Below are 25,536 nucleotides of genomic sequence, written 5' to 3'. Positions count from 1 at the left end.
TGGGCGCGCAACCTTCTTTCTTAGAGAACAAGACTACGGGAGGGGTGCAGTTCAAGTTCTTAAATTCAGAACGACGACGATGGACGCGGACAGCTAACCCCCGCCAGGAGCATTTCGACACCTCTCCGAAATCGAAATTCTGGATAAACTCCTGAACGCGTGAGATCTTGGGTGAAGCGGCATGAACAGCTTCGTTGTAAAAAGTGGGTGCAAGTAGCGCTGTATCAATTTAATAACAATATCCTTAGTGTCATTTAATTTAACCCCCCTATTTTGTGTTTTACTTTTCAATTCGGGGAAATGTTGCAGTAACGTTTAGCCAGCCTTTGTAGGCAACTTAATTGTTTTTGGTCGTCCCCCCTACTCCTCTCCCGAGTGGAGCCGTGTTTCCAGAGACCGAGCAGTTAGGATATTTTAGGCTTCGCCCTCTACGCCATCATGATTCAAACGGAATCGTCCACGTGCACTGGCTTTCAAGAAGCCGCCAGGAACTTGGAACTCGGCAGAGCTCCGCACACAATGGAGCTACGTGCAAATTGATGCATCGCCACCCGCGGCTCTGGTTAGAGTCGATTCAAGGACCCGAAGGCCTATCCCAGAAAAGAAGCGCAAAATTACGCAGAAAGAGCTGGCAAAGGGTCGGTCCACGTTGAGTAAGTGAGGCTTGTAAAGTGAATGTAAATCAAATTGCTCCGGCCGGCACCACCAAAGTATAGCCGACTTAACCCACTTGTAAAATGAATGAATCGACCAAAAGGCAAATGAAATTTGAACAGCCATTCTGCAGCACCCCAGTGTAGAAATCGTCAGCCATACCGACTACAAGCACAGTGCCACGACATGCACTCTACAAAAGAGGGAGGATAAATCTACCTAACAAGGACGAACTCGCTGCCGACCTGCAAACAGTGTGTAAGCAGTACCACTCAAAGAACGCTATTACCGAGTCCCCGGGGAATACCCCAACACCAAATTACATACGTGCCCTAAGGCAGTCGCACATCGCACGCGTCACCATGCTATTGCACCACAGTCACTCGATCCTCACGAGCTTGAGGACCTGCATCATGTACCACACCCACAAAATTCACAACAACTTCGTTAAAGGCCAGCAAAGCCCAGAAATGCTTTCTCTTTGAAGAGAAAACGGGGTCTTCATTGTTTTCTCTTTGAAGAGAAAACGATGAAGATTTGGTTTGATTTGGGTATATAGAGATATATAGATAGAAAGTTCCAAGTGATAGATCTTAGAAAAAGTTGTCTTTTAGCTGAGGTGCACAAGAAAGCCTATAGCCTATTACGCTAATAATAAAATATACGCAAGGACACGACTGTGCAAGCTGACACACGCCATCATCCTCCCTGGCTTAGTCTCGTCTTCATGCACTAGCCCCAGAATATGCCACCAACCAGCCTCCATCATTCTTATTCTTTATTACTTGTCTCGAAAAATTCTTTTTAACCAGCGTCAAAACAAGCCTGGAATGCAAGTCTGCGGGGCTGTTGTCCATGTCCCCAGCTGCAGGGTATCATTTGCCGGAGATCATGAAGAGGCAGTCTGAAATTGCAGATGGGAAGCAGGTCCATTACAAGCACATACCAAGTGTGGCACTAGAGCGTCGCGAGAAAATTATTTATTTGAGCAAATAAGTATATTCATCATCGTCATGCATAGCTTGAGCTATGGCGAAGTTCTTTGCCCCGTAGTTAGCTCCCCCCACCCTTAATCCGCCAAGGGACCCAGTTTACAGTGGACAGCGTTATTATTAAGGGAAATAGCAGTGGACATAACCACGGTGTTGCTGATGATACAAATGGGACACTTCATCCCTTGGGTTAAAGATCCCCAGATGGTCAAAATTAATCCGGAGCCCTCAACTACGGCGCGCCTCGTGGCTTCGGCGCGTCAAACACCACAATCAATCAATCAATCAATCAATCAATCAATCAATCAATCAATCAATCAATCAATCAATCAATCAATCAATCAATCAATCAATCAATCAATCAATCAATCAATCAAGGAATCAACCAATCCTTCATTCCTAGGTTCCCAGTTATTTAGGTGTTTATATTTTGCCTCCACCAATTTTGTGCTACTTTTTAGGTCCCGATGAGGAGGAAGAGGAGGAGGAGGAGAAGGAGGAGGAGGAATGAATAACATTTTTTTAGCTGTGCAGGAATTGTTATTTTTACTTCGTATATTCTAATAAACTTTTAGAGACAGTGACAAAGGCAGTTATGTGGCCAGTGTTGGGACCGACATGTATAATTCGGAACTGAACTGGTACAATATAAATTACGAAGAGCGGCAGGTATAAATTTGTGCGTTTATAAATTATATAAAATATAGGGAAACTGGTCTGAGCTGATGGTTTCAAAGTTTAGGGCTCGTTTGATGCCTGTAGTCAGGAAGTAAAGGCAGCAAATCGTTTTTTTTTTTCACCATAACGCCCACATGGATGCCCGCATGACCACTGCATGCAATGTGTTTGTACACATAAGGCCGAGCATGTCAAATGTTTAGTCATGCTTGCGCGCAGGAGTACGTCGTCATGTTCATAAACAGCAGGATATTAGGCGCAGGCCACGGTGCAACATCGTTCTGCCATGCCGAGATAACATACGCGGTCATGCAGCAACTCGCTATGGGAAGGCCATGCAAGCAACGCATCTCCAGAGCTGGCTTGGAATTCCTGGAGAGCCAACTGGCCAAAAGAAGAGAGCATACTGCTGGTTGCCTTTTCTTGCCTACTGCGCTCAACTTAAAGGGTCTGCTTGTCCTCTTTCTTGACGATTGGCCCTTGGGTGGCTGCGTGTGAATCCGGTCGAGGTTGCAGAAAAGAGCCTGAGCATGTCACCTGTGCATGTATTCTGTGCACATGACTTCCTAGTTGAAATAAAAATATGCAGAAACCATCTCCGATGAAGGTCGATGGGACGTTATCAGCGTACGTCCATTTGTGCGATGTTTTAAGTGCAGAGTACTTTAGGGGCCCGGCTTGTCGTCGTAGCTCGTCCGCGGTCACGGTGTTATGCATGCGGCCTTACGCATCAAAAAAAAAAAAAAAAGTCACGCGGCGTTACGCACTCGAACAGAGGCTTGGAAAAGATACCAGCTTGCCACTCGATTCAGCCCTCCGGTCTAAAGTTAAGAGGATACTTGAATAAGAGGTTTATTTAAGCAGAACCATTCGAAACTCCTGGAACCGCTGGCACTGGTCATGCATGTCCCCGTTAGTTAGCTCAAAGAAAACTGCAGGTACACTTGAGGCAAAATATATGTGCTTAACCGGCAGTCTCCGCGCTCATTTAGTTAAGGTCGCTCGTTGGGTTGGCAGTTAAGCAAAAAAAATGGCCGCGGAAGAGAGAGAGAGAGAGAGAGAGAGAGAGAGAGAGAGAGAGAGAGAGAGAGAGAGAGAGAGAGAGAGAGAGAGAGAGAGAGAGAGATAGAGATAGAGATAGAGAGAGAGAGAGAGAAACGGCGCGTTCAGAATGGCGCAGTAAGGCTCCAGCCACGGCCGCTGGATGAAAGGCGCGTTTCACGTCGCCTCCGCCAACCCTCCTACCCTGAACCCAATGTAAAATAAAGTGGCACTGCTACTACTACTACCACCAGCAGGTGTGAGATGAAAGCAAGAACAAAAAGAACAGAACTTTCGCTCGTGCTGTTCCAGGCAGAGGGCGCGCGAACACTTCGAGCGCGGGAAAATTGAATTGCATTGGACAAACTTCTGTCCAATTCACCAAGAGAGGAGTGATACAAGGAAGCGAAGAGCGGGGGGGGGGGGGGGGGGGGGGGGAGGCGGTACTAAAGAGCAGAGAAGGGACGCACAGCCCCTCTGGCGAACTACTGCTCTGCACTTCCGACACCTTTCACGTTTAGTGGAACTGCTTTAATTTTTGTTTGTGTTTTGATGAACTGCCCCTTCTCCCTATCCCTTCTCTTCCCCATTCTCCCATTCCTTTTTCCTCCCTCCAACCAATCTTCCACTCCCTAAACCTTCCTCCATTTGAACGTCCCATCATTCCCTCTCCTCCTTTCCCGTCAGTCCCTGCCGTACCCTCCACTTCCTTCACCCTCCCTGCTTTGATGGTCGCATTGATGGCCTACCATGGGACAAAACAGACAGTAAACAAAGTGGTTAGACAGATAACTGGCAGACTGCAACGGTTAGACAAAAAGAAACAGTCCCTCCAATGTACCACTAATCCACTTCCTCCTCCCTCTTCGGTTTGAGCATGAAATTGAGCCTTACTACCAGAAAACTGTTACTCAGGGGTAAAACAGAACAAAATAATTAGACAGAGAATGCAAACAGACCAAGCAACAGGTAGGGAGCCAAAGAGTGCTATTAGCATTTCAAAAAGGAGTGTTTGTGCTCTTTCCACTGCTGCATTAACACGATGGCTTCAGGAAGGAAGTATCATAGGAAGCAGATTACTTTTTGGTGTTGCTTTATCACGACTCTTTATGGCATAAGCGTCTCCTGAAAGAATTGAACTTGCTCAATCTGGCTGTGAAAACAACAATAGCAGGGGCGAGCGGGGCCCTTTTAGCAGATGCCCTGTTACGGAACCTGGGGTCTGGTCCACCGAATAAAGATGAACACTATTTTGTTGTCAGGTCTACAAAATAGGTACTGTTTTGACGAAAAACGGTGACCGCCCTCCAAGTAACCTGACTTGACGTGAAATCATTCCCAGAGACAAAACATCCTAGTTAATTTTCTTTCCAACAACCCAATGGCCGTTTAGGCAGAACTATAGTTCGTCTCTCAGAGTGTTGGAACAGCTCAAGATTGGTTGCGCCTTTGGTACCGGCAAGTTCTTCATCGTCGCTCCACTCGTTGGGAAGGTCAGCCAACCTCTCGCATAGCTCCTTCGTTTCCTTCAGTTCCTTCTTAAGGCTTTCGACTCGCCTGCGTCAAGAAATGGGAAAATTGGCTCCGGGTATTACATATGCACATTGTCATGCAAAGAAATCGCAACGACAGAAAGGGCCACCACGAGAAGAAAAGACGTGAAAAAAAAATGATGATGACAAAGAAGAAGACGCAAGACACGCGGCGCCAAGGTCGAGACCAGATTGCGAGCTCGCGCCGGCCACCGGCCAATCGGAAGCAGCCAGCGACAGTGGCCGGCGGGAGAGGCGATTCTTTGAAAAAAATTGACGCCATCCCGCCCTGTGAAAGTGGATGTCCAGCGCAGCTGCTGTAAACCACAACACATGCTGATGTGTTGTGGTTGCTGGGCCCTGTCGCATGCGCTCGGCGTCTTGGGCGAGAACTGCTGGGTTCTACCTAGCCTGAGGCATGCGTTAGACTTCTAATGACGTCAAACCCCCTCCCCTTTCGAGAGCAGCTGCAAACCTAATCTTTACCAGAACACACGGGGGCGTCCCATTCTTCCCCGGCTCCTTATCATCCATCATGCGTTTTATATGCTTGTTTGGTGGTTTTTTCTTTACAGGAATACTGAGCTCTATGCTGCACGCCTGATTAACCTGACGTATGCACCCGGTGTCTTGAACGAGAACTGCTGGGTCCTGCTTGGGCTTTTTGTTTACGACGCGAAATTTTCCGACCAACTAGAGGCTAGAGGCTAACAGCTTCGCTGTAAAAGAACAGAGCGTCGCAGGGTGGAGTGCGACCAGGATGCACGGCGGCTGTGATTAAAGTATCTCTCTCTCTCTCTCTCTCTCTCTGAAGATGTGGAGGAGGAGGGGGAGCGGAACTTTATTTTATGATAAGAATAAAAGAGAGTTAGGGCCTGTGGCCCTCCGCACAGGTGCAGTCCCTATTCCGGGGCCCCACTGGTCAAGGCCACCGCTCTCGCCCGTTGAGCTAGAGCCCTTTGAGACTCCAGCCTCGAGCAATTGAGCAGGGCTGCCTCCCATGCCTCTCTGGTAGGGAAAAGATTGGGGCTTAGCGCAGAATTGCTCTGTCATGCCCACACCATGTGGAAGGTGTCGGACACCTCCCCACAGTGCATACACCGCCCATCTGTTTTAGGGTCGAAATGCTTTGCTACTGCAGGGCACATAAATGTGCTCGTCTGCAGGCGCCGCAGTATTCGCTCATCGACCTTGCTCAGACCCTTTGCAGGGGCCGGGTAAAGCCGGCGGTTATCGCAGTAATGTTTAACGATTTCTCGAAATCGCAGAAGTGGTTTGCTAATATCCGAGCCGGGAAAGCATGGGTGAGGCACCCGGTGGGTATACGCTCGCGCAGCCGCATGCGTGGCCTCGTTAATTTTAGGTAGCCCAGCTATGCTTCCAGCACTAAAATTCCCTAGTATCAACGCAGAGGCGGATACAGGTGCTTACTTTGGGGGGGGGTTCCATAATGCTGATAGGAGGGGGGTAGGAAGGCGCAGCCAACCAAAATGCGATGATTTGTTTTCCGGTGTACAACTAGGGCTTTTTTCATCAACATCTTGGAGACAGCAACGCGACCAGTTTAAAAAAAGGCTCCCTCCTCCTCGCCGGGCTATGTATTTTACTATCGTATACTCCTTGAGGGAGAGAGAGAGAGAACAGACCTCATTGTCACCCCTTTTAAAGAAAATTGGCTCTGGGGAGAAAGCGATTAGCACGCTTCCAATAACGCGGCGTTTGCGTTAGCCGATATCACCCCTATAATAAGTTGGAAGTGGCGCACGCTCTGCTCGTCGCGGACAGCGATGGTACCCGCTAAGCTAAGCTAATAGGTTTCGAGGGGGGAAAGAGGGAGAGAAAAGGGCCCGAAACTCTCTGGCGTGGGGTTCCGACACCTTATCAGGCCCAAGGGGGAGAGGAGGGGGATATAAAAGGAGGGGATAGCAGGAAATACTAAGAGAAAATTTTAATTAAGAGAGAGGGTAGAGTGTTCGAATTTGGGAAGGAAAATTACACGCGCCGAAAAATCAGTGCCAAGGGTTGTGGAAGGGGAGGTGTATGGATTAGTTAGTGGCATATCCCCTCCCCACGCTCGTATCCTCCACTGGATCAACGTACTCTTCCCAGACTCATGCAAAAATGCACGGCAAATCAACGCTTACAGTCGACAGAGCTCGGTGGTATGTTGTGCCCCAAGCAGTTCGGCTTCCAGTGCGTCTATGCCGGCTTTCTGAAAACCCAAGCCTGTAAAGACAAGAAGCAGCTATCATTAGGCGAGTTTTTTATCGAGGATATGCACCCTCGGTTCATCAAGAGTGAAATGCTACGTATGGCTTACTGCACGCTTCCGCCACGTCCGGCGAATATGGGGTATCTCTGGCATCACCACTCGTCATCAAGTTCGGTGGTTCATCTATTTCGGAAAACATTTAGCGCTTAGAATTCACAGCCAGGAGCAGCAAACGACCATTTTTTCTCTTAACAGGCCAATATGTATGCAAAAATATATCTCACCGTTCTGAGGTGTGCGCTGTAAATATGCGAGCAGAGAATAAATGTTAGAAGCTGGCACTCGTAGAACTTTTTCAATATGTGCAACCACCGTACCTTATCCGACTGTTCGGGAATCTCATGCTGCGCCAAGCTTTCCACAGCTGGTCGCGGCCGCAAATCTTCAACTCCATAAATATCCCCTGCTCCACAGTCGTAGCCAGGCGATGACTGAAAACAAAGAGACAATCGTTACTGACGTGCACCTGATTAACTTAATTTACTAATGTATAAAGAATGGCTAAGGCACTCTTGAATGCATGAAACTCACGCTAAGCCGCTGGGACATATTCGTCAAGAAATCTACCCGCACGGCCCCGTTGAACCCGCTGCGCGTATTGCATGTACTCCCGACAAAACGAATCGTCTGTTCGTAATTGTGCTTTCATGTTTTGTTTAACCTTTGTCAAACGTGCGAAAGATTACCAGATTACGTCGTTGTACCCTTCTTACGCGATTAATATGTAACAATTTGCGTGTTGTTATCGATTACTAATACAACAAACGCCGCCGATATTTTCGGTAACGGTCAGTCTAGACACCGGCAGACGACAGTGCGGAGCCGAGCAGACGACACGTCTGACGGCGTCCACTATTTGCGGAGATGTAACAATTTTGTTTCGCAAATTGTTTCGTGTTTAAATTCTCTCCCCGGCACTTAACTAGACAGACACACAAGAAAAGGTAATAAACAGAAACCAGTACATCATATTTCGTGTATACGTCTAAGTATTACGTGGGGTGTAGCAGGGAAGTTACATTTCAAATTTAAATTTTACACACACTACCCAAGACGACCGGCCAGTGTGTGCAGAGCTTGAGCCGCTCAATCTGGTTAACAAGATGGGCTGCGGGGAAGATCGTGCCAGGTGTTATGGATTCCCATCGGAAGAAATTTGGCAGCCGAAGTTGTCGGAGGGAGCCCTAGTGCTAATTTGTAGACTTTGCTGGTAATAATGATGTCGAGTTTCTGGATTTCACAATTTTTGAGAGCCAAGAATGGGGTTCCGTATGTGATGAGGCTAACTAGCAGAGCTTGGATGAGGCTTACAAGGTCGTTTTCTATACAGGGTGTTGCGACGATAATTGGAACAATTTAAAATTTTTTCCTGAGCGAACCGTCGCTCTGTTCGCGCTCAAACTTCACACGAAGGTCGCATTTTGTAGTCTATTTTGTTTGACACCGGGAACAACGGCGGTACTTACCTGGTTATCCTGAAAATAAATCAAAAAGATTTTTGCCTATGGAAAAACGGCGGCTGATTTGGGCGTGCGAGCCCGAAAACTGGGTTTTCTGATCATCTGCTAGCTCATTCCTAGGTGCATTTTCTGATCGTCTGCTGCACCATTTGGCTCCTTCCTACCGTGAATCCCAAACGTGCGTTTCGTTCTGCATACCCCAGGTGCCGTCGTTCCAACATCAACTTGCGCTGGCTCGCACGTCCAAATCAGCCGCCATTTTTCCCATAAGCGAAAATAGTTTTTATTTATTTTTATTTAGTTTTTTAGTTTTTATTTATAATAGGTAAGTACCATCGTTGTTTCCGGTATCAAATAAAATAGATCCCAAAATGCGACCTTCGTGGCAAGTTTGAGCGCGAAAAGAGCGGCGGTTCGCTCAGGAATTTTTTTTAAAGTGTTCCAATTATCGTCGCAGAACCCTTAGAGTCCTTGTCGACGATGAGCAATGTATCTGATGATTGATTGATTCTAGGGTTTAAAGCGCCGACGCAACGCAGGCGATGAGGCGCGCCGTAGTGGAGGGCTCCGGATTAATTTTGACCACCTGGGGGATCTTTAACGTGCGCCGAAATCTCGTACACACGGGCGTTTTTGCTTTTCGCCTCCATCAGAAAAGCGGCCGCCACGGCCGGGAATCGAACCCGCGACCTCGTGCTCGGCAGCGCAACGCCTTAGCCACTGAGCCACCGCGGCGGGTAATGTATCTGATGAGGTGTGTGCCTTGTAAGTGATGGATGACGGGAATGCCTGCGCTGCCAGATTGTGTAGTGAGGCCAACAAGGCGAATAGTAAGGGTGGATAGGATAGGAATATCATTAGGTTTATTCGTGGTCTGAGAAGGGCTGTCTTTTACAGCCGCGCGTGCGTTTCTGTAGAACAAGAAGGGCAGATTTCTCTGGTGCACAACTAATGCCACGAACTCTAAGGTGGTGTCAACGGCTTCTTGGAGGGTGTATTGTTGGTCATTAATTGTACCGAGTCCTGTGGCCCAAATAGTGAAATCGTTTGCATGTATAAATTACGTGTCGTATGTGTGGAATTTGTTGTTATAGGAGTGGTGGAATTTGTAGTATGGCGAGGATAAAGAGAGTGGGGATATGACTGATCCATTGGGCACGAAAGGAGACGGATCTGATGGGGCCGAGGTTGAGGGTGGTGGTGCGATTAGTAAGAAAGGTTTGCATATGTATAATATAATTGTAGATACGCGTGTCGCAGTCAGTTAATTAATTCTAAACCTTCAGATATTGCCTGATTCATGCGATACTTTATCAAAGGCTCGTTTAACGTCCAGGGCTCGTTAGCGCATTTGGTTTCTGAGGTCAGTTGTGTAAGTTGTCGTTAGGTTTAACAGGATGTGTCGCTATATAGGGTAAGTGTGCGCGTGCAAGCCAAACAGTCTAAAGTAGTAAGCTGTGGTCTTTGAGGTGCGCTGTGAGCAGATTATTATCTAAATGTTCATATAAATTGCGACACACGATGTTGGATAGACAGAACGAAGATTTTCTAGGGTGACTGGCTTTCCAGGCCTGAACTGCGCTACGGATACGAAGACAAATAGGACGCTAACAGGACTGGGACGAGGCGAAACGTCCCTGTCTCGTCCTCCTTGCGCCTCGTCCCAGTCCTATTTGTCTTTGTATACGTAGCGCAATTCAATATGAAACATCACCAACTAGCCCCATTTTACGTCCTGGGAATAAATGTGATTTTGGCATGTTTTGATTGCGGCATGTTTTCATTGAGGGGACCGATGGTTACCGTTTAGCAATGCTTAATAAAGTAATCAAGAAGTGGGGCTGTGCTCTTGGGGTTGAGATTACGGAGTAGTTTGTTGAGTATTCGGTCTTTGCCTGGTGTGGTGTTACGAGTGAGGTAGCGAAGGGCGAAGTTGAGTTCAGTGAGGGCGGAAGGGGCGTCAAGATCGGAGTTTTCTTTTCCTTGGCGAAGCGGAGGCGAAGTGGAATGTTGAGTGGTTGTGTCGCGGGGTCTGCGTACTGTGTGGAGTTGTGCGCGGAGTCTGGCTGTGTTTCATGTAGGGGGTGATTGTGGGTTAGGTGGCTGATGGTATACGGGCGGTGTCTGCTTTGCTGCGCTTAGTACCCAGTAGAGAGGGGAGGACGTTCTGTGTGGATTGAGTGCGGAAAGTGCCCTGAAGGTGGTTACAGAATTGTGTCCAGTATTGACTGTGTAAGATACGGTAATAGTCGGCTGCCTGTTGTGTGATATGGGCGATGCGTGTTTTCAATATTCCATTGTGCCTTTGCGCGGGCCTCCCACAGATGCATGCAGAAGGTATGTACATGTCCACCAACCGGTGATCTGCTATTAGGGCGAAGGCGTGGGTGTGGGCTTTGGCAGCTTTGCGGTTGACCTGGGTCCAGGTTTCAGTGTCTTGTATTGTGGTGGGAAGAGGGGAGTCAGGAAAGGGTTTCCAGTATGTGAATTGGGCTTGGCCGTTTTTTTTTTTTGAGGAATACTGGTGTGAGTAATTGTGAATTCAGGGATATGATCATTGCTGCATGCATTATGTTTCGCCGAGGCGTGTACGAGTGGCTTGTGCACGGCGTGGGTGCATGCGAATTCAGGAATGGAATCTTGTGCCACGCTGCTGCCCAGGAATCTGTTCAGATTGTGAGGTGGGCTTGTTGGGTGGCGTCGTGCATAATTGCGCTCCTTTTAAAGACGATAGTCTTTCTTGGGCTACTTAAACCCAGAAATTTTGGTCTGTCTGTCTGTCTGTTTGTCCGTCTGTCTGTCTCTAACTCGATTCAGCCACCCGGCCAAAGTAAAATTGATATTGCGCAATAGTCTTATATACTCACAGCCACATGTAAATGTCTAAGCCCGGTTTATATGTCCATATTCGTCAACTTTGTTGAACAAGAACAAGACATTACGCAAATATAAGACAGGAAATTAGTACACAAGATATATTTACAGTGCTCCTTTATTAAAAAAAATCATGGATGCTTGGTTTTTGATAGCAAATGATATTCTACATCTACTGCAGAAAACCGCCGCCTCCTGGCGGCATATGAAAAATCACGCGGAAACAGCAACGAAAGGTTCCACTAGCTAGGTTCCACGTTCTGCTTGGAACGCACGTGGAACACGGCCACGCGGCTCTATAAACCTTCTAGTCGGCCGCCTCCATTCACGCGCGTCTCCGCCGTACTGCAGCGCTGGCATAGAGGAACCCGGCCTGTAGCAGTGGAACGCGGTAAATTCAAATCACCTTGCGCAAACCTTTAGTGTGTTTACCTTGGGATGAACTCGACGGTACAGGAACAGCATGAGAGGTTAGCGGGAAAGCAAACGGGGGCATTTCCTTGGCAAATGTCTACTGTTACGAATCGGCCAGCGCCGCAGTACTTCCCCGCATCACTCCTCGGCTGTGCGGCGAAGCCACTGTGCGCCTTTGAAAACACGCGCTACCATGTCAGTGACAAGTTGCGACAAGCCGCGTCAGACGCTTTGCTCTCGGCGCATTTCAAAACTTCGGCGGCTGGCGGCGAGGCTCGTCTCCACGCTCTTCAAGGACACAGAGGCCCCGTCGATCACAACGGAGTCCTCCTCTCTCCCCTCTCTCGGACTCAACGTGCGCGGAGGCTACCGACGACTAACGAACACTGGAAAGAGCGTTGTGTGTGTCTGTGACGTTCGTGGCGTGTTTCAGCTTGTTGGCGTTTGACCGTTATCGCTTTTGGGTATAAATAGAGCTGCCTAAGCGTTGTAACTCGTTCCTGTTAGAGCAGCGAATCGATGTTGTCGCTTTGCTCGAGTCCTGTATTGTAACCTCGCCCGTCGGGGCATTGTTCTTCGGCTTCGGCTCACCTCTCGCTATGAAGTAAACAGTTTACGTTGGCCTATCAGCTCTGGACCTCTTCCCGGCTGCAGTCGGCCTTCCCGGTCGCAACACTACAAAGACTATCGTCTTTTGACGACATTTGCAATGAAAGGAGCAGATACGCGGCCAATTTTTTTGTTGGTTTTGCGACGACCCCACGACGTATGTGGGGCGTTGAAGTCCCCAAAAAGGACTAGGCGGCGATGTTTGCTAATTGTTTTACCTTCCTCAAGGATGGCATTGATCGAAGCTAGGAATCGAAGCGGGGCCTGTAGATGTAATTAAGAATAAAGAGACCAGTGTGAGTTTTCTTGGGTGGGATGAGTTCAATGAAGAGTTGCCAATCAATGGGAAGGGTGTGCGCTTGTGCAGTGTGCGATTTGTGGACGAGTATTGCAGTACGAGGCTGGTGTGAATATGTGTATGTGATGTAATTACGAAGTGAGACGTGAAGTGTTTCCGTTTCTTGAAAGGTGATCACATCGACGGAGTGTAGCTGACTTTGATGGGTCTGGGAGGGCTGCTTGTTTCTATACGCACGACAATTCCACTGCCAAACAGCCAGTCCTGAGGGAGACGGGCGGGACGCTGGAGACGTGTTAGATGAGAGGCTCAGGCTGGTCAGAAGGCGGGGTGGCTTGAGAAGTAGTCGCATATCTAAAAAAATGGCAGCATCTCCACTCCGTGGATGATGTCGAGGGTGCGGAGTACGGGGACTCGAAATGACAGCCACGTTGCGCCCCGAGTGACATCCGATTTGCGCCCCGACCGTCATTCGATTTGAGCCGTGAGTTGAACCTTGATTATTCCCTAACTGAAACTGAAACTCACGGCTAAATCGAATTTCGCTTGATCTTCGCTTGATGGTGGTGTGCGCACGGATGGAGGCGGACGGACATTGGGAGGTCCTAAGGTACTCCGCACCGTTACAGACGATAGTAAGCCGTTTGACTCTCGGGCACCGACTCACGGTCGTAGCCCAATGGGTAAGACGAGTGACTCTAACTACACTCTAATCCTGGTAACCCTTAATGTAACTTCTAAACGGAAGTAACCTATAAAATAAAGGTTACAATGGATCCATTTTGATGTTTTCTTTATCCCAGTCCATTCTAACGGTTACAAGAGTGAAGTTAAAAGCAGTTTATAGGTTACATTAATAATTTATAGGTTACATCAACAAAATCTGACATGTAACCTTTACGTTGTAACCTATAAAACGCTCTGTAACCTCTAAGAGATGCACGTCGCGCCTTCTCTCCAGGCGGCCGTTGATTTCTCCGTTGCATGACGGGATATAGAGAAATGGCGGCGCCCGCAGGCACGGTGGCCGCGTTTTCGCGCCACTCGAGCCTTTTTACCGCTGTGATATCCCTACGATGAAGCGAGGATTGCTGTTACAAGGCTTATTTGTCGGCGTGGGTCGCGGAGGCTGCGGCGAGCCCTTTTGTGACTGGCAGCGCTACACGGCCCGTTCTTCTACGACCAGCATCAAGTTCGCATGTTGGAACAATGCCCCGGCGCCAGTGAAAGCGAACTCGGTGAGTATATTCCCGTAACGGTTTCCGTGTTTTCATTGGATGTATCTTTTCGCTGGAGGCTTTCAATTTGAAATTGCAGCATTCGATAGGGATTTTCGTTACCTGACTGGTTGCTTCGCTGGACGTTTTCTGTTGTCCGCGACGGCAATTGAATGAAATCACGGGCTTGCGTTCGTTGCGTTAGACTATTTATAGCGGACGATCGGGAAAGCCCGTACATTATAGCAGATAACGGCGCTCGTCGTGACCTTTCTGCTCTGTTTGCGCGCCTTCGTCATGTGTCGAGCGTTTTGTTTACGCTGTTGGCTGCATCGGGCGCACTTGACGAGTTATTGGCCCATGTAATTGTCAGGTAGCTCTGTTTGAATAATTGAATTTTTCCCATTAGAGTTTTATATTATCGCGCTATTCTCTGGGTATTATCATTTTGTTTCAGCCGTCAGGAAATGTTCATTTTTCTCCCTGCATATATTCGGAATGGTGTCTAGTTTATTGGTCTTGTAGTAATATATCCGGATAAACACAAGGTGTGTGCTGCAGAAAAGTAGTCCACTAAATGCTGCACGAAATTTCTAAACTCACTTTTGTCCAGTTCAAGCCTCTTTTTTTGTGAAAGTCTGCCCTACCGCACAATAAAAAGTTTTCATATGTACAACACTCTTAATTTTTGTCATTCTTTTCCTTGAGTCGGTAAATTTCGTGTTAGTCATTTTGAGACAGCGGGACATTTTCACCATGTCAAGTGGGTTTATTATTCTCATTCGCACAAATCAGTCGTTTATTTAGTCGCGTGGTATTGCAGGGCAAATGGTTGTCTCGCGTGATCCTAGTGTAGTGCAGTAAAGCGACTTTACAGAATGGTGGTATGTATGAGCCAGCATGCAGGCTGCTTGATTGTTTTTTTTTTGTGTGTGATAAAGACATTGTGACGAATTACATAGACAGGTGCAGGTGTAAAAATTGGTGCTGCACCCTCATCGGTTCCTGGTTGTTCGAAAAGTGTGTTTGCATCTGGCTACCTATGCTATGACTTATCAGCACTACTGTTTTTCTTAGAGGCAGTGTTCCTTGAGCTGACAACCAGGACTCCCCTGCGTATGACACTAGTTGAAATGAAGTCTGATTTCAGTGGAAACAACGGTATGAAAATACAATAACTAAAACACGTTCATTCCAATATTCTTTGTAAAGATGGCACCCAGGCCTGCACAGACAAAAGTATGATTCACTTGTAAAAATGCGAGGCCTTTCTTCAAGTGTTATGATGTTACATTTCGTATCTTATTTTGCCTCATGTTTAGTGATTCTTTCTATCAGTTCGTTACTACATTAACGTTATGAATTCACATAACGATTTCCCCAGCATGGAGCTTTGTAGTTTTTTAGCAACTCTAGCTATTCTATAAGATGCGTGGTTTTGCAGAGCCAACAAGAATAACTCTTTTTCGATGAGAGCTCTTTAAGAAAGCTGCAGTTGTTAGTGAGTGCTTGTGCTGTGTTGTTTTCTTCGTCTTACCCGCCGCGGTGGCTCGTTGCGCTGCTGAGCCCAAGGTCGCGGGTTCGATTCCCGGCCGCGGCGGCCCCTTTTCTGATGGAGCCGAAAAGCAAAAACGCCCGTGTGAACGAGATTTCGGTGCACATTAAAGATCCCCAGGTGATCCGGAGCCCTCCACTACGGCGCGCCTCATCGGCTGCGTTGCGTCGGCGCGTTAAACACTACAATCAATCAAATCGATCTTTTCCTCGTCTTGTCAAGTTTGAGATGTTCTTTTATTATGAATGTATACCAACTGCCCAGCTCTAAAGCATATTACATTGTAACCCAAATAACCCTTCGAGTCATTACAGGTACAAACCTCCTGGGAATGCCACTTAAAGATCGGTGCAAGTTCTAGATATATCCTCTCCTACAACACATCTGGACGAAGAAAAAAAATGTAAGTTGGCGATTCCTTTTTACTGATAGCCGAGGAAAAAACCACCGATAAGAACACTTTACTGAAATGAAAAACGTTTCGGCTTCCATGTGGGATCCTCGTTCAAAATGAAACTGCCAGTACAAGGGGGGGAGGGAGATGTTTAAGTACAGCCAAAAATGTAACGCAGACGGCGTCAGCATCGTGAAAGCACGCTTCCTGGGTTTAGTGCGACATTCGTTCTGTGGCGTGTACTATTGATTCCACATGAAGGCGCGGAAATGTTTTTGTTTTCTCTTCTGCAAATGTATGTCAGTTTATCTCGGAGCCCAATGTTTCTGCCTGTTCTGGGTGAGCATGCAGAAACATTTCGCGAGATAAACTGGAACACGGAACGATTAAAATTCGGTAAGGTTGGCAGGTATGACTATAGTGGCTTCGCGTTCTGAACAATGCGGCCAAATTACTCTGTGTAACGATAACTGAAATGATGTGAAATTATTAGGAAAGGCCGTGAATCACTCCTCTGGTGTGGCCTTTCATTTCATTCTCTGGTCTCCGTCTTCTTTTTCGTGCAATATATTTTTCGTACTTCACATGCCTATGGTTTGGTTTGAGGGGCTTATGGTTGCACTGGATTTTGTTCTTTTTCTGAAATTTTCTGTAGATGGCTCTTCAAGACGAGGAAATCCAAGTGACGGCACCTGACATATACCTCTATCTGCAGCATCAGGGAACAAGTTATTCGACAACCGCGGGAAATCTTCGGCGTGCCCTGATTTTGTGCTTGCTTGTATACTACGTAAATTGCGAAGCTTATCTCTGAATTTTCCCAAGCGCATTTTTTTCATGCAGGAAATTAAAGATCCCATTTAAAGTTTGTCCAAAAGACAGATTGCAATCGGCCTGGAAACTTGTTAGTGCTGCATAAAAACGATAACTTGGCGTGGGAATCACAACTCAGGTGGAACTGTAAAGAGGAACCTAAGAGGGAAGTGTAAAGATGGATTCGTAAAGACGAGTGAATTGCAAGTGTAATATTAGACTCTGAGTGAAACGGAGAATGTAGGGAACATAGCCATAAACACTGCTTTGTATGAAACAGTGACTTTGTAATAAATGTTCTTTCTACTTTCCCACATTCTGCGTTTTTTCTGTGGGGAACCATGGCAATAACGCTGTACTGGAAAAGTGCACCTCTGAGAACCATCTTATAATTGTAGCTCAAACTCGAATTCGTCTGACATTGTTCAATGGCAGTGTCCGAACAATTCGAAATACTTTGCATACATCCATGCAAATATTGAGGTAAAGAATCTGTATATTTGGCCATGTTTGTGAAGCTGTTCACGCAACATTTATTAAATAGGTTTAATAAGGATATATGAATAAACCGAATTTTACCTGGAAGTCTAAAGCAATATAGGAAACACCAATTCGCCCAGGAATCCGCACTCGTCTAATACCCATTAAGGAACAATAATAACATTGGGGTGGTTCGCAGCTTTGCTTTTTAATAAATAGCCCACAAGTGTTTCATAATAATAAATGTGAATGTTCAAAACTACTGATGCCAAACTTCTGGAAATGTGCTCCTGTTAAATGCGCAAATATGTGTGTATGTACTGCAATTGTCTTTTGATAATCATGGCCTAAGTTGTCAGCAAGAATTTTCGGCTTAAGGCTATGCTATCATAACTTTGGCGTCCTTTTGAAGTATGCTATCAAGTGCATGTTTCCACTAAAGCTTGGTTTCACTAAAGCCTAATGTTGTTTAAATAAAGCTCAAATTCATGCCCGCAATTTGACAAAAGACTATCATGCATGTTTCATACTGGTTTCTTAAACGGCACAAAGCTGATGCAAACATCATATTTAGTTATGCCTGTTTATAAGACAAGTGTTGCCAATACTCACGAAGATTTTGACAACCTGGGTAACGATTATCGAACACGTAATGCAATGCATTATTAAGACAACATTTTCAAGCTTTTTGGCACTGCAATTTTAGGAATTACAAACGTAACTTCTCTTTTAGCCCCAGCCGTGTGGCCGGCAGTTTATTCGAGGGACGAACAAAGGCACCCGACGGAAAAGTTTAGACGGCGCAATGAACAGCATGGTCGCACAGATCGTCTTCCACTAACGCGATGTTTGTTTACCACGCGCGAAAGGCGCCTTCGTGGTGTCGCCACAGCGGCGCTGGCGAAAGCGCGCCTGGCGCGCAACATGACACCTTCCAGGTGTGTGGCCTTGAACGGCGGTAGATGTAACTTATATAAAGGTATACATGCTGAAAGCTGCAAAGTAACCCATAACTGAGTAACCCTTACGTGTATACGTATATAAAGGTTACGAAGATATAGGTTACATTTGTACCTTATAAATTATAGGTTACAAAAATTCGAAAATGTATACCTCTATTAAGGGTTACCCAGCTTAGAGTGTATGTCTGGTCTACCAGACGCAGGCTCGCATCCTGCCGGTAGCTGTGCGATTTTTTGCGATAAATGCTACGCGCACGGACGCGGACGGATTGTGCGGTCCTAAGGTACTCGGCACTTAAAAAAAAGAATTCTGAGGAAACCGCTCCTTCGTTCGCCCTCAAACTTTACGCGAGGGTCTCATTTTGTGGTCTTTTTTGCTGAACACCGAGAACGGGACGAGGCCCCGCCTCTTGTGCAGACCATGTATGTGCGCAGAAGATTGCGCGCCTATTCAGTCATATCGTTCTTTTCGTGCGTACACGTATCGCACTGCGTGCGTAAAAAAAAACACGCATTTCTGTTTTTTTTTGCATTTTAGTACTGTTTTTGCTTACTGTCTCCTGTTATTATAGTATTCAACTTCGACTTGAGAGAGGAACAGAGAGAAGAAACTTTATCGAGTAAAAATAAATTATGGGGTGGCTCCCTATCCGAAAGCGCATGGGTAATCCTGGCTCTGGCTGCCCGGTCAACCAAGATAGTCTGGTCATTGAGGCTTGGGCTGGATAGCACGCTCTGCCACTGCTCAAGGGAAGGGTAGGGAATGAGGGGAAGGTCGGAGTTTCGGTCGCAACCACATACGATTTAATAGAGTGTGCCTAAATTGCTGCAAAACGTATACACGTACTCGTGGGGGTATTGAGCATAATTTAGTCGCACGGGGTTTGGGAACGCGTTGGTTTGAATTCGTTGTGGTGCATTTTCCTGCATTTTAGACAAACTGGGTTGGGAGGAGGGGGGGAGGGGGGGAGGTCCTCCTACCTAGTCTATAATACTGGGTTATTTCCTGTTAGGTCTGAATCGGCGTTGGACTGTTCCTCCTGTGGGGCCCGGTTGGTGAGAGCGCGGGGTCAAAGCATGGGCAGTGTCACTGCCTGGAAGAGCGGAGTGGACGGGGGTTCATACGATTCTGCCCGTACGAGAGAGATAACTCTTGCTCAGGAGGCACAGTGCTGTTAGAGGAACTGCACCAGCCGCGTAGCTTCTGCATGTCGATCGTAAATCGGCATGCAGAAGCCGCGATCGCGGTGGTTCCAAGGAGGTTGTATAAAACTCCGAAGTTTTACAACCTCCTTGCGTGGTTACCGCGATCGCGGTGGTTTAGGTTATAGCCAAGGCGATGAATACTTCTCCCGCTTCTTGGATAGAGCCGGTTTTGATTGTGAGATCGGTGAGAGGTTGATCCCTTGAGGTGACCATTGCAAGCGCTGCTCCTCGGTATCGCTGGTGTGGGGCGGTTTCAGTGTACACTGCTTTGGAGTCTTTGGAGTACCATTTATCGAGTGCCTCGACTCTGTCTTTTCCCCTCCCCTCATGATGGTCTGGGTGCATATTTTTCGGGAGGTCTGGTATGTAGACGTTCCTGATTGCTGGTGGAAGTGCCTGTGGTTGCTGTAGCCCCTGAGCCTGCCATTTATATGTCGCCAACAGTAGTCTCCCCGCAGGGGAGAAGGCTAATCGTAGTTTATGTCCTACGAGATGGACCTCAAATAATTCTTCCGCCGTGTTGTGAAGGCCGAGACTGAGAAGGCGGGCCTTGGAGGTGCTCATAAGGTATTCCCAAGGCGTGCTTGTAGGCTTTCCGCAAGACTACATTTGCTTCTTCTATTTCGGCTTTGGAGAGGACAGTGTAAGGTCCGGGAGATCGCAAACGCTCAATTGCGCGGGTCGCATTCTGTCCTGCTCCTTCATGTCGCGTTGTCTGTCGGAGATTCTGCGAATCGTCTGCGTGGCTTGTTCTGCCGAGCATTTGAGGTGATTCACCAGGATAGTGTTTTTGGTACCCACTCGGATTAGCATCCCGAGAATTGTGCGGTGTTTTCATGGGTGGATGTTGTGGCCGTCCAGTTTAATTTGAATGTCATCGGAGTCTTTGGCCGCGCCTTTTCTCCTGACTAGCTGGTTTTTGCGGGGCGCAGGAAAGGCCGCATTCCTGGGCGTATTGGTTAACTCTATCGGTTGCCTGTTGAAGGCTGTCTTGAATACCACTCAGCGAATCGGAGATTAGATGCCTCCCTAGAAACGCGGTCAGAATTGCGAAGGCAGCTCTCTGCAAGCACTCTCGCCACTCGCTCGCTCTCTTCTGCTCTTCTGTCGTTCGCTCTGTTGGCGGCGACGGGAAAGTTTTGATCGGCATGCCCCGTCTATTGCTCACGCAATAAAACAAGCGATGTCGGTTTTGGTTGCAGGTTAGCAGAATGTCTTGTTGAGTACAAATTTCGCTTAGTGAAGAGTGGTTTTATTGCCGTAATAAATGGTTGCGTCTAAATGTTCATTCAACGTTAGAGTGTTGGATATTTAATACATGTACATATTTCGCTATTGCGTTCACGTGACCGCATGCATGCATCTTTTGACTGCTCTTGTACGCAAGGCTATAGGCGAAACACTTCAACGACATCAAAACTGAAACAAAGCCGGGCTGAGGCATTGCATTTTATAATGTTTGAGCTAAGGCTTGTGTTCTGAAAAGCGCGTAACCGGCAAAAGTTCCCGCCTACATTCATTCTACATTTACATATTCCTGCTCTCAGCGTTTCTTTCAGAAAAACGACTGGGCAGGCTCCACCGATCTCGTTTTACCATGCGTTCTCAATTTGTGATGCCACAAATTGTAGTGCGGGAAAGTGTGTGTGGAGCGTCCACACCTGTTTTCGCGCTTTTGGCATTTTCTTTGCTAATAAGCACCTACTGCTGCTTCGAGTGGTATATTACTATTAACGATACTCTAATCTACCATTCTAAGCCAGCTTGGTACGCCACTGGACCGTCCGGGTATACGGTCCTGGGTTGAATAAGCTTGTCATACCGGCGGATAGAAAATTGTCGCTAAGCGTATACCCTATATAGTAAATTTCATAAACTGCGTGCATCACTGTGGATGCTATACTCCTTTCAGCTAATCCGCATCGAACTCACCGAGACGGTTCCACCTGCACAGTAGCGGTTGTCCTTCAAGGGTACAATGCCTGTGACCGCTTCTCTTCAGCCGACGGTAAGTTAAACACGGTGTATCCGTAAGATGTGTAGCTTCCACAGAATTGTATAGTTACACTGCTCACGGCGGGGGCAAGGAGACGACAGTAACGGGTACGTTGATCGACGTTTTGAAGGGACTTTGCAATACTTTTCTCATTTTTTTTTAATCTTGAAGGCTTGAAGAACTTAGTCACCCAACACACCCATTACTTAGATAAGGGGGTTGCAAAGTACCTCAGCCAAAAATTACTGCTCTATGCACATCAGATAACTTGTAAACTCGCTCAAAAGATTTTACTCTCTTTCCCGGTCTTTACGTTCTTCGACGGCTCGAATTACGTCACTAAGGCCATGTAGCGGCTGTTGGCCGGTTTTCCTTCAGTTGCCTCAATGAGCGCTTTTAGACAGCTACTTAAAAAAAAAAACAGCCACAAAAACAAAGCACGAAATTAATGGAAGGCGTATCTTGTGCGACGAGAAAATCACGCAACTAGTGCTGCTCCGCGTGCTGGCGATAATTATAGCTTTCGCAGTGGTTCCAGACGCGAAGGAAAGTGTGAAAGCGCTTATCGAAAGTGTTGCAGGATTCTTTTAAGACAGAAATATGCCGCCACAGAAGAAGCACGTGAAAGTGCGGAGTCAGTATACGGTGAACTGGAATGTTGGCGCGCTAGAATTAGTGCGCTGACGGCAAGGTGGCAAGCACCCTTTAATTGGGGTTGTTTCACCTGAACGGGGATGGGTTGGCCAAAGTGGAGTTACGCAAAATCGACGAGAAATAATCCGTCGAGAAAGGGGAGTGCGAGATGTTCCTTCGTAAATATTCACGAAGAGCGTGTTCTACCATTGGCAGTGACTGCCACGTGGTCTGCAGAGAATGGCAGGCCGTCTCCGGTGTCGATTAAGTGGAGTTCATTTGTGTCATCTTTTTGAGATTTATAAACTCTGACGGCATTTGGAAAGGCCAGTTATGGCCCATTCGAAACGGGTGGGTGCAATGGGGGGCTCGCTGCTGAGCCTCTCAACCCTTTCTTGCTGAGCTTACGTAAGCTCGCAACATTTAAGTCAATTAGTAACGTTGGTCACACACGGCGCAGGATTTTAAGAGGGTTGTGACCAATCACCGTACTGTATACGTTGTGCGCTGCCCGAGTTATTAGATTATACACGCCAAACCAAATGGAGGGTCTTGTGCTACGTCCCACGTCAGACCTCGGATCTGTGCCTCGGCTCCGCCATCATTGTCAGTGGGCACCGTCCACGTTTCCAGCACCCGGACTGCCGAATGGGGTTGATTGTGGAACATATTAGTAACCGATGCGCGCGCTGCTGTTTTTCTTGTAGACGATGGAGAGTCTTGTCCGTCTGAATGGCCGAAATTCTACCTTAGACACCCCCCCCCCCCCCTTTCCCCCTTCAACAACCTCCACCTTTCCACAGAGCTTTGGGAGACAGCCTTGGCCCGCTCCGGCCTTGAAGATCAGCTGCGCATGATCGAAAGGGCTGTCGACGCGGACCGAGTTCAAGGAATCCTGAACCTTTCCTCGATTTAGTTAAAAGCTATTCTCTCTCTCTTAAATCTGTGTCTACGGCTTGTCAAGAGGGTCGAGGAGAAGGTGGTGAGTGAAAAGTATAAAAGCGCGATATCGAGTGAATAGAATTGAAAAGGCCATATATTCGCGAACATTACCTTTTTTTTTCGGCACAGATACGTGTGCCGGGCGCTTGCCAGCTCATTTATAAAGAAAATTGGAAGATATAAAACGACTTACATGATAAATGGTGGTGACAAGGCTGTCAACAACAACATAAAACAAAAAAAAAATAGCGAACAGAGTGCACGAAATGGAAAGCAGGAATGGTAGGATCTATTCGGGTGTGAGAAACACATTCTCCATATTGTCGTACTGTTTGCTGCGCATATATACATCGCTGTATTGATATTAACCCAATTTTTCGGCCCAAGCTTTTTGGCTGCACCGGGGCAGAGGCCGATCAGGTTGGCTTCTGCCTCTGGTTGATACTTAAGCAAATTTGTTTGCTCGAGACAAGACGTCGAAACTTTTCCAAAGCGTATATACATATACAGCCAAAAATACAGTCAAATATGCTGTCATCTTTTTTCCTTTTAAGGAGCGATCGTACGGACAAAAATATATAGAGGTCTGTTTCAAAAGAAACAAAGAAACAGTTTTCTGCTAATAATATTCGCAATAAATTTGTAAGGACACAGGTGATGTGCGCGCGCTGACACGCATACACACGCGCAAGCGCACACGCGCACGCACACATAAACCGACGCACACACACACGTGCGCACTCACACGAACACAACCACACGCACGTAAGCAGTTTTACAGCAATCTTACTACAAACGGCGGAATGCCCGGTGCGTGAAGAGATGCCTTTCTGTTTCAGAGCGCCCGATGAACATCTTCGTTCTCGCGGTGAGGAGGTTGTTTCGCCATCGTCCCACAAAATCTCAGCCTAGTTTTTACCTTTCGCGGCGTACATGTACATTTATGAATAATTTAAACGAAACACAAAAACGTAAGCCTGAACGTGTAAAACTACGGTTCCCGAAGTCAAAATGACGCTGTGCATGTGCGCAGTGCAATGGGAGCATTTCACGGTTATTAATCGCTAGTTCATATTCAAACCATTTTATTTGTTGTTACAACTTACCAGCCTTTTTTCACCCAAGAATAAACGAAACCCCGAATCTTGTGCGTTCACATTCACACATCTTCGTGTTCGTGCTTCACACGTCATTAAACGCACGTACAGTAAAATCACTGCCCGAATGGAAACTTTTCTCTCAGTGATAAAGGGCATATTACTAGCAAAATATTGCAGACGTACACAGCAACGGACATGCTTTTCCACACAGCCACGCACATAACAATACACCACAATAGTGTCTGCTCATTCGATGCATACTATTGCACATGTATCGACAGCTGCCCTAAGCACTCAATAGTTTTCACTGAAAAATGGACACGTTTTCTATTGAGATGCATTAGCGCAATTGATCTGTATATATATATTAATGTCCTACGAACAGAAAGATATAAAAATATAACTTTGTAAAAAATTAATTTTCGCAATACAAGTATAGAACTTCTGTATTGAGAAAAAAAAGGCGAGGTTCACATTTTCTGTTAAAACAGCCGGATGGAATTTTTTAGAAGCAACAAAGGAAATGGTTCGTGTGGTCGAATACGAAAGAAATATATAAAGGTAGCATCAGAGGAAATTGTTTAACTGGATGCCTTTTATTTTTTATCTAACAAGCGCACAAAGTGAGCCGCTAAGCTTTTCTAAAAACGGAGGATTCCGGCACTCGTCAATTGCTACAATATTCTTGTTGCATTTATCCAGATGAATGGTCCTTGCACTGGTTCAGAACTAATAGAGCAGCGCGTGAGTATGACGGAACCTCCACAGTTTATATCTTCTGGATACCACCGACGTCGTCTTATAGCGGCATTCTTTCTTCTGTTACTAATGCTCTTGTTTTTTTATCGACGTTCGTCAACTGATATTAAGGAATCTGAGACTAATTTAGTTTTTGTTTTGTCTTAGAGCCTCTTTTGTAATTTACATAAAACAACTGAGCGCTCAACAAGTACTTTTTATGCTCTCATCAAAACCGGGAAGGGATATCACTCGTGCATACTGGTCAAACATAAAGCGGAGGCGAATAATTTTTGTTGAGAGTCGCTGTCATATGCATGAAATCGGGTGTAGACCCTGAGCGAAATTCCATAATGACAAAATGTGCCATTTAAAACAGCTACAGCTTACCTGATGTCCGCAATTATAATCTGATGATCCCAATGCTCTGACATCCACAAACGTCCGGACACATTGAATTGAATGTCGCCGCCATATTACTAAGTAACCGTCTACTTCTTACGTGTGGGCTTCGTGCATACATCACAGGCACGCGTTTAAAACATGTGGCGGTGAAAAAAAAATGCCCACGGAAGAAGAAACAAGAAGTTGCTTCAACGCTCCTCCCACGTCGAGCGCAGAGGTCCAATTGGCTGCGCACCCGGACCAACGCTAAGCAACCCCCGCTAAGACACTT

At 46.8% G+C, this 25,536-nt stretch overlaps 1 long non-coding RNA gene across 1 annotated transcript; it reads right to left on the bottom strand.

The window, feature by feature from the left end:
* Positions 1-1,417: 1,417 nt before the first annotated feature.
* On the bottom strand, positions 1,418-25,449 carry LOC144167601 (uncharacterized). Its single transcript, XR_013322052.1, has 7 exons — positions 25,251-25,449; positions 7,487-7,600; positions 7,394-7,409; positions 7,218-7,292; positions 7,042-7,123; positions 4,822-4,922; positions 1,418-1,558 (listed from the first exon to the last, which is right to left on the bottom strand). It is a non-coding gene; the product is annotated as an uncharacterized LOC144167601 (long non-coding RNA).
* Positions 25,450-25,536: the final 87 nt, after the last annotated feature.

Source organism: Haemaphysalis longicornis, unplaced genomic scaffold (assembly GCF_048455015.1).
Source record: "Haemaphysalis longicornis isolate Haplotype H1 unplaced genomic scaffold, Haemaphysalis longicornis Haplotype H1 scaffold_2, whole genome shotgun sequence".
Lineage (NCBI taxonomy): Eukaryota > Metazoa > Arthropoda > Arachnida > Ixodida > Ixodidae > Haemaphysalis > Haemaphysalis longicornis.
The sequence above is the reverse complement of the archived record's forward strand: the minus strand, read 5'-3'. Positions and strand labels throughout refer to the sequence as shown.